Source organism: Pinus tabuliformis, chromosome X (assembly GCF_031772625.1).
Source record: "Pinus tabuliformis cultivar Carrire ecotype Pingquan chromosome X, CPIR1, whole genome shotgun sequence".
Classification (NCBI taxonomy): domain Eukaryota; kingdom Viridiplantae; phylum Streptophyta; class Pinopsida; order Pinales; family Pinaceae; genus Pinus; species Pinus tabuliformis.
This window is the reverse complement of record NC_142308.1, coordinates 323,481,830-323,492,176: the sequence shown is the minus strand read 5'-3', so window position 1 is coordinate 323,492,176 and position 10,347 is coordinate 323,481,830. Positions and strand designations below refer to the sequence as shown.

Here is a 10,347-nt window from a genome sequence, read left to right as displayed (position 1 = left end):
CAAGGTCCTCTTTGAAAGACTTGATCAGCTGATCATCACATGTCAGTATGAGATCAACAACATAAAGTATAATGATCAACAGTTTACCTTCCACCACTTTGTGGTATAGGTTTTCATCCGCTTCACTCTTTGTGAAGCTCAACTCAGTGAAGTAGCTATTTATCCTGGTGTACCAAGCATGGGGTTCTTGCTTCAGCCCATACAACGCTCTCTTGAGCCGACACACATGTAACTCATGGTCAAAGGTATAAAAACCTTCATGATGCTTTATGTACACCTCTTCCTCAATCATGCCATTAAAGAAGGTTGTCTTCACATCCATCTAATGTATCTTCCAACCCATCTATAATGATAGTGCCAATATAGATCTGATTGACGAGTACCTTGCAACAGGAGCAAAGGTCTCATCATAGTCAATCCCCTCAACCCGTGAAAAGCCACAGGCCACAAATCTAGCCTTATGCTTCTCCACACTACCATCTGCAACTTGCTTTACCTTGTAAAGAGAACGTGAGCTCACCATTGACTTGTCCTCCGGTCTCGGGACCACATCCCAAACACTGTTACGAACTATGGAGTCATACTCCTTCACCATGGCATCAACCCCAACCAGCTATTGCACCGATTCCTTAAAGGAAGATGGCTCTGTCACAACATATTCGCCCATAAGAGCCATGTATCTAGTGTACCTCTCAGGTGACCTCCTTTGCCTACGCTGAGAAGTGGGTGCTCCAACATTCTCATGTGCATCATCTAACAATCTGTCAACCTCTCTGGTGTGCTTTATTCCCTCTTTGGAAGACTTTGCTTGAGTGGATGTCTCCACTCCTAGATCCTCTGCATGTGGTTGCTCCACATTGATATGAGGTTCCTCAACCTTAGGAGCTAAAAGCTCCTCGTAAGCATGTAACTCAAGCTCCCTCTCAAGGGAAGTTCCTTCTCCTCATCGAATCTGACATCCTTGCGAACCATTGTAATCCTGCTGGTTGGAAAGTACACCCGATAGTTTTGAGGTGTATCAGTGTACCCCATAATTATCCCTAAATCTGTTGTTGGCTCAAGCTTATTCTGCGCATCTTTGGTCACATGGAAATATACCGATGACCCAAAAATCCTGAAGAGACCAACACCCGGCCTCTTACCAGAATAATCCTCCTCCGGTGTCTTCATCTCAAGTATCCAATGTGGGCTACGATTCTGAACATAAACCGTTGTGTTGCATGTCTTAGCCCACAAGTGAAGTGGTAGGCCCTTATCATGCAACATCGTCCTCACTGCCCCTACTATGCTTCTGTTCTTCCTCTCGACTACCCCATTTTGCTGAGGATTATGGGGTGTCATCAACTCCCATTTAATCCATTCCACTGCACAGAAGTTCTTAAACTTGTTTGAGACATACTCACCACTGTTATCACTCCATAGAGATTTAAATTTCTTGCCCGACTCTTTCTCCACCAATGCTTTAAACTTACAAAACTTTGTGAAAGTTTGATCCTTTTCTGCATGAAAAATATTCATCATTTACAAAATAGTCATCAACAAATATAACATAATACTTGTGTTTGGTTGTGGATGTTATTGAGAATGGTCCACACACATCTGAATGGACTTGCTCTAGAATAGCCTCTGCTCGACTGTCTCTATCGTGAAAGGAAGACTTGGTGTATTTTCCCAAAGTACACCCCTTGCATGTATCAACTTGCTCAAGCGTACCTTTGGGAATACCGGTAGAGATCTGTTGCAATATCTTCAAAGCCCCATGATGCAAGTGGCCTAATCGCCTGTGCCACAACTCGCTAACATCTTGGCTCTACACCCTTTCTGATTTTGTGCTCAAAGCAACACACTCCTCTACCTCCAACTTATAGAGATTCTTCACCTGAATCCCTATCTTATTTACTTGACCTTGGCTATGTGTCGAAGGAACACCTTTCCTTTCGAGAAGATCACATCATAGCCTCTATCCTCAAGCATGGAAACAAATACCAAGTTCTTCTTTAGCTCAGGCACATACATAACATTCTTTAAGGTGAGTGGAGCCCCATGCTCCCTTTGAAAAGTAATCGTTCCCAATCCAGTAACACTATACTTCCCATCGTCACCCATCTCAATATGCATATGGAGATCTTTCTCCTCTAGGTCACTAAATAACTCTCTATCGCTAGTCATGTGGAATGAAGCTCCACTATTTAAGTACCATACACTTCCCATCGTTGATGAAACCATGCATGCAATGAGGGAAAAGTCCAATTTGGATTAAGAGGCCAAAGCCTCACCCGCCGCTCCTCTTGAGGACTTCTTCTTGAACTTCTTGAGTGGACAATTTGTAGCAAAATGACCTAGCTCATGGCAATGAAAGCAGTTAACTTTTGTCGTGTCTTTCTTCTTACCTCCATGATAAGAATCCGATTTGGAATGGGAAGCTTTCCCTTTCCCCTTCTTCGCCTTAATCACTAAGGAAAAATATTCTTCATCATCTGTCTTTGATGAAGAGCCATCCTTGGTGTTCCTCCTGATCTCCTCCTGCATCAAATCTGACCATAGTAGTTCCCAATTTGGTATCTTCTCCTGACCATTAACGAAGTCTTGATAACTATGCCAACTCTTTGAGAGTCCTATAAGAGAAAGACTCACCATATCATCCTTGGAAACCGTGATTCCAACACTTCCAAGTTCATCACGACATTTAGTGAACTTGGTCAAGTATTTTGGAATAGTCTCGCCTTTCTCCATTTTGATTTTTTGAAGTTTATCCTTTAGTGCCAATTTCCTTTGGTCACTACTATTCTGATACAAGTTTGTCAATGTTTTCCACATAGCATACAAATTTTCCTTGCCATGGAGAATCGAGACAATGTGGTCTTGAACTCCCTCAAGGATTATCCGCCTCGCCTTCGCCACACACTTCTTCCATTCGACCAAATTCTGTGCATCCAATGCTGTTGGCTTAGGAATTTCTTGATCAATGAATTCCTTCAAGCCATTATCCTCTAGCACAACCTCCATTCTGTCCCTCTAGGCTATAAAATTCGAGTTGCCTCCAAGGCATACTCTAGTCGCAAACTGTAGAATTTCATCTGCCGATCCTGAAGTATGTATTGCAAATTCGAATTTCACCTGTAACCCAAAAATCAAAACTTCGAAATCTCCTCTAGTATACTGTTCTCAGATTTGATACCATGTAGAAAATCCTGTAGATTCACAAGCTTATGCAATGTACTAAAGCATAGGACAAGAATCTACTTCTACTTTCAACTAGCGAAAGCCAATAGATCAATGAAAACAATATGAACAAGAAGAAGACAAATCAATGACACATAACACAAGATGTATCTGGGGAAAGCCACTGACCAAAACCCCGCTATCTGTATTGAATATATCATAAATATGAGTGAAGATACAAAGTTTGTTCTCACTAGAACAATTCCGCACAAGTATCCTCAACTATCTCAGCTCACAAGCTAGCTATTGGCCGACACTTAGTCAATTCTGCAACTCTCCAAGCTCCTAATATCTTGCGTAATTCCTAGGATGAATAGCCCATATTTAAAGGGAATTCATGCTTCCAAAACTGCACAATCCAAACATAGGATCAATCTCTGATGCATGCATGATATTTACACTCTAGTAAATAATACCACTGATAGTACACTGTCTCTGCACTCTAGTCTCAACTGTTTCCTTGTATGAACCGACATGCATGAGTTTCTCATGAGGGAATCTTTAGTTAACTAGAGTAGCACTAGTGGATGCATTAGTGCACCAACTGACTGTTAGTCCCCTATTAGTTCTTCAAACAGTTTGGAACTAATTTAACTGAAATTAACTCAGTAAAATGAGTGATATAATTTCCAACTCAATTTAAACTCATAGTGGACCCCTAAAACTTAAGGAGAACATATACATGACTTTAGAAAGACTTCCAACTCGAAATTCCCAAGCTAATTAAGTTAATTAAACTTAATTAACTATTTACAAGTTGCTATGAAAATAGAATTTGATTTTAATTCTCAGTTTAATTCAAGGACAAATTAAACTGGAATTTCTTGTTGCCATTTCTCAACAATTTTTGACCTCTCTGCTAAATATTCTGCCCATCTTTGAGAACATTATTATTTTTTTGAATAATGATGTGAGAGTGCTAAAAATATATATATAAATGGATAAAATTAAGGGGAGAAAGAAAAATTCTTGAATTAAAGTCCAAATTAATGGTGAAATGGGCAATAATAAAATTTATAGCTAATTGAGTTTATGTGATGTGGTAGGCAGCCACGACGAATAGCTCAATTGGTCGAGTTCCCATCACTAAAACACCTCGCTAAATCTCAGATGGTTGGTAGGAATGATTGAGATCCTTCGCACTTAGGTTCAATTCTTGTAAATTACATGATGAACTTTGATGCAATGGACCAAAGCATGTATATTTCTCATATGAAGTATATGGAATATATGGATATTCATTTCTTTAAAAAAATTAATAAATGGTTTAGTGAAAAAAAAATAATATTTTTTGTTGTTGTCAAAATTTACCATAGTATTATTAAAAAAATTTAGTTTATTTTAGTTTTTAATAACTTAATATAGAGAAGGTGAAATGATGGAAACATTAAATAATAAATATTAGATGACCCTTTCGTGGAGACTTTAGGCCAAAATCTAGTATAGATTTTTAAGAATAAAAGTTTAAGTAGTTCTAGTGCTTTAGGGTTTTTTTTGGGTGTTGAATCCATTTATGCATTCAAAAATGCATTTTAAATAACAAAAAAACACAATCTTGCTTAAAATTGCATTGTTGGATTTTGGCCAACAAAACGCCACTAGGTAGCTCTATAACAAAATTGTCTACTCTTCCAACCTTATCACAACTGGCCACATATGTCTCGAGCTTTTCTCAGGGTGCTAAATCCATTTATACATTCAAAAATGCATTTTAAACAACAAGAAATCACAATATTGATTAAAATTATGTTGCCAAATTCTAGCCAAGAAAGTTATTTCAAAACTGCCATAAATTATGACTTAGCATGAACTTACATGTTTAGAACCCCACAAGGAAGCTCTATCCTAGGATTGGCTACTCTTCTAACCTTATCACAACGGGCCAACATGTCCATCACAAGAATTGAAACTATGTGGAGGGGATAATAAACCATTATCCCAACCTTTTATAAACTTTAATAATCAATTAACTACATGGAGGTGGGTCCCTTATCTCACAAACAAACTAGATATACCAATAACTTATGACTTAGCAAGGGAATTGAAACCAAATTGAACATATAATAAACCATTATCCCAACCACTTATGAACTTTAATAATCAATTAAATAGGTGGATGTGGGTCCCTTATCTTACAAACAAAGTAGATAATAAACAATTATCCAACCACCTATAAACTTTAATGCAATTAACTACATGGAGGTTGGTCCCTCCACAAACTAGATATACTAATAACTTATGACTTAACAAGAGCCTAGACATTCAGAACCTCAGAATCTCACAAGTATAATTTTTACTTCATGTTGAGGTGTATTTGAACATCTTAAAGTTTATAGAGGTGTTTATGCTCTAAAGTCCTCTAGATTTGAACCTGTAACCACCTAGGAGGAAACACATGCTCTTAATCATTAAGCCCACTCAAGTTGTACTAATAATCTATTTTTAGGGTCACAAACAAGTTAGACATCAAATTGGTGTATAAGATCCACTTGTTTATGGGACAACCTGCCTTCGCATAACAATTTGACTTCTACGGTTCATGAAGATGTACATATGATTTCTGAAGATGAACATACTCTATTCCACTCTCATTGAATCTCTGACCTCTTATAAAGAGAAACATATATTCTTAACCATTAAATTCACTCACACTATAATAAAATGAATTAAAATTTTATTATAATAAAACTTATAAATAATAAACATAAATATTAAAAACAAAACTTAATATTTTTTTTTCAATTCTAAAATTAAATTAATTTATATATATAATAAATGTAATTTTTTAAAAATAATAATTATAATATATTATATAACAATATAGGAAACATAAAGTTATTTCAATTTCAAATATATTTTAATAAAAAGACAAAATTAAATAACAACACAAATCTATATGATATACTCTATAAAAATATATAAACCAATCATATATTTATTTTAATTTTATATTTATTATAATATAAGTTTATAAATATTTAAAAATAAATTACACACAAATTTAAAATGTTTAATATAGTAAAAATAAAATTAATTAGATATATTGGTGTGGACTAATTTAAAGATGAAATGACCTTTTTCGAAATAATTTTTTGTTAATTTTAACTATATTTTGAGAAAGACTTTTAAAAACTTGAGTTTCAGTTATTTGATCTATAGAATTTGAGTGCCCAAGGGTTTTTGAGGGTGTTGAATCCATTTATGTTTTCAAAAATGCATTTTAAACAAAAAAATCACAATCTTGTTTGAGATGGTATCAACAAATTTGGTGAAAATGTAATTTTCTTGTCAGTTTTGTTTAAAATCCAGTATAGATTTTTAAATATCATAACTTTAAGTTGTTTAATTTGCAAAGATTGAGTGCCTTAGGGGTTTGTTAGGTGCTGAATCCATTTATGCATTCAAAAGTGTATTTTAAGCAACAAGAAATCATAATCTTATTAGAAATTGTATTGCTTATATATTAGTTACACACACATTGATAACACAAAGATTTACACAGTTCTAAATATGTTAGTTGTTGTTGGCTTGTCACACGAGAAACCAGACTAGAGACAACATAGTTTCTAAGTTTTTATCCAAAAATTGATTACGTATAACCAAACTTGATATACATATAATTTCATAGGAAGTTCCTCCCCAACAAAGGGAAAAACAACAACCAAAACTATAAGTAAAAATCAAACTTGTAAGACAACCAGTCTAGATTGGAAAGTGAAAACAACTAGAACTAAACTAGATTGTCCATGAATGGAAGCCATTGTTCTTGGAAAAACTAGCATGCACAGGAGAAAATACAATGAAAATATAACCATGAAGGAAGGTATCCAAGTTGATGGGATGGTATGCTCCCTAGCGGTGAGGAGGAACTCAAGATCTTGGAGGCGAACCCATATCCAAACATGTTAGGCAGTCTTCCACATCCAACATAAGTAGCTTTAGTTCATCTAACATGTGCATGAGGTTATCCCATGCCTCTCTTTGATTAAAAAGTACATATAACAAGAGAAGTTTTATGTGTCAATTAAGGTCATCAATATATAGACAATTATTTTGTACCCCCCTTGTGTTACCAATGTCAAGAATCCATGTAGCTACACCCTCCAAAACCTTTGAATCTAGAACATGTTAATGCTCTTGTCTGAATTACTCTTTGACTTCATGAATTTAAGCTTGCAATTTTGTTGGAGTATGGATATGATAATTTCAAACCGAGGATTTGGCCCAAAAATGGGCTTAAGATCCACCCACCAAACCACGACCACCTCTCCCTTTCTAGCAGCGAGTGCATTGCCTCATCATGGAAGTGGGGGGAAGGGGAGAACCAAGAGAACAAAACATGTGTATAGTAGAAGGACTGAGGAGGCAAAAGCTCAAGAAGAAAGAAATATTATCCCACAAGAGTGTAGTGGAAGCAGAGAAAGTTGGAGTGAGCCCCTCTGTGTCTGGCAAAGCCAGTGCAAGTTGGAGAAAAGGCCAAGAATAAATAATCTTGTGGAGTCATGCCTCAAGGTAGCCAACAACTCATAGTCCTAACAAGGTAGTGGGGTGCCCCAAAGGGAGGAGAACTAGAGATGAGAGCCCACAATGACTCACACCAGGATAAATCCCATCTAACAAAGATGCAAGGGCGACCAACACAAGTGGAAATAATAGTGCCCATGGTACACAGAGGGAGGCTCTCAAATCGATGAGGAGCATTAATGCAAGATGAAGCGGTGGAATATGGAGGGGACGATGCAATAAATCAGTTATTATGTCGATGAACTTACATTTGTTGAGACAACTAGTAACAAGTCTCGATTGAGAAATTATATTTTTATTTTATTATTATTTTTTTGTTTGTCAAGTTGACTGTGTCCTCTAGAGATGACATCAAGCTTAACCTTTGGCTTGAGAAACCACGACCCAGGGGCATCTAAGCCATCAAAATCACCCGGGGATCGCACCTGGCTCTAGGCCACACCAACCCTTAACATGACTGGATTTTTGCCCACAAAGTTTTGAACAAGTAAACTTCACAACACAGAGTGACTTAACAATATACCCCATTACTATCTATCCTATGCCTATCCTATGCCTTGTGAGCTATTTTTATTTTATCATTATTATTTTTTACAATTTCATTTATTATTTTAAATTATAAATTAAATACATAACCCAATTGTAAATAACTTTGTTTACTTTCAATATAATAAAATAACATATATAAATCTATATTATAATATTAATTAAAAAATATTAATTTTATTTATAATTTAAATAAAATATAATATACATTAAATTTATTTTAATTTTTCTTATTTATATTGAAAATAATCTAATTTTATTTATTTATTATTATTATTTTATTATTATTTATATTCAAAATAATCTAATTTTATTTAATTTTTCTTATTTATATTCAAAATAATCTAATTTTTCCATGGAAAATATGACTAGTTCCACTCAAAGGGACTAGAATCTGAGCCTAACCTCAAAGGTGTCAAAGAGAATTAAATTAGCCTAACCCCAAAAGTATTAAAAAAAATTAAACTAATCTCCTCTCAATCACAAAATACTTTAGCAATAAAACCTCAACCAATTAAACTAACCCTTAAAACTTATTCAAAATAATCTAATATTATATCATTAGTTTTTTTCTACCTATACTTATTTAAACAAAAATATATTTATATACCATAATAATCCGCCCCTCTATTAAATATAAATAAATCATTATTATTCTAAGTCACAAAATAATTAAATTCATCAAAATTTACATCTTATTTTAACATTATTATAAAGAAAATAGTTTAAATATCTCATTAAGGAATCGGTTGTTTATAATTCCATTTTGCATTGCCTTATTTTTCTTTAAAAATAGTGGGTAATGATTTCACACTTATTATTTTGTTTTGGCTAAGTATATTTGTTTATTTATTTTCTCTATATATAAATAATGTTTTGAAATAATTTTATAGCTCTTTTATATCTTCTTATACTTCCTGCTATTTATTATCACGAACACATTAAAATATGAAGTTTAATTATCTTACAGTAAACATCACGTCTCTTTTTAAAGGTTCACGTACAGGAAGGGAAAAAGTAATATAACTTGTAATCGGTGGTAAGGGGATTCACAAATTCCCTTCTTTGTGAATAAAATCTTAGTAATTTTTTTAATTAAAAATTTAAATTTAAGAAAAGATTGTGGAAAAATATAGAGGAATTATTTATTTTTATTTTTATTTATTTATTATTATTATTTTTATAAAAAATTAATTAGGCCGATAGGCTTTCCTTTGAAAGGGACCTTTTGTCGTCCTTCTCATTCTCGCGCTGACACCTGGCGAACTGGACAATCTACTCCCCACTTGACATCTGTGCACACCAGTTTTATGCCGGAGTCTTTTACGTCGGAGTTCCAGGACAATCCGTTTCAATGCTGCGTGGATGACAGGGGAGATCCAGAGAAGCTGCGGCGTGAACGGGAGGAATTAGAAAGGCGTCAAAGAGAAGGTTGAAATTTAGAAGCTTTGAATTTATAAGCTTTGATTGATTTTTACCTGGCCTGGTGTTGATTTTTACATTGATTAATGTTTATCAGAGCAAGCAAGGCTTCAAGAAGAGGCAAAAGCAGCAGAATTTGCTCGTAAGCAAGCTGAAGCAGAAGCTGCGGCTGAAGCTAAACGGAAGTTGGAGATTGAGCGTGAAGCTGCACGCTTGGAATTACAGCATGTTTTGAGTCCTTTCTGTTTTATTTAGTATTCTCTCTTCTTGTTATCACAATTTTTGCCTTGCAAGCTTCAAGTAGCAAGAGCCCAACAAACAAGAGAAATCAATATTGATGAGTTTGTTACCCTTGCATTATAAACACATGACAGATGGAGAAAATTGTTGAGATTGATGAAAACACCCAATTGCTCAAGGACCTAGAGATGCTGAGATCTTCTCAACCTGATCACATTCCCATTTATGTGGATGAGACATGTCTTGTTCATTCTGAAGATGGACTGGCACCCTTTTCGTTGCAGGGTAGGAATTGTTTGGAGCAAATCGGTTGGTTCATGAGAAATGAAAATGAAGAGGAGGAAGAGGCTAATGCTGGTGGAATAGCTACTGGAAATGCTGGTGGAATAGCTG

General features: G+C 34.9%; 1 long non-coding RNA gene across 1 annotated transcript; it reads left to right on the top strand.

Annotated features, from left to right (window-relative positions):
• Window positions 1-9,579: 9,579 nt before the first annotated feature.
• LOC149139774 (uncharacterized) lies at window positions 9,580-9,981 on the top strand. The gene is made up of 2 exons (XR_016265207.1): window positions 9,580-9,723; window positions 9,812-9,981. It is a non-coding gene; the product is annotated as an uncharacterized LOC149139774 (long non-coding RNA).
• Window positions 9,982-10,347: the final 366 nt, after the last annotated feature.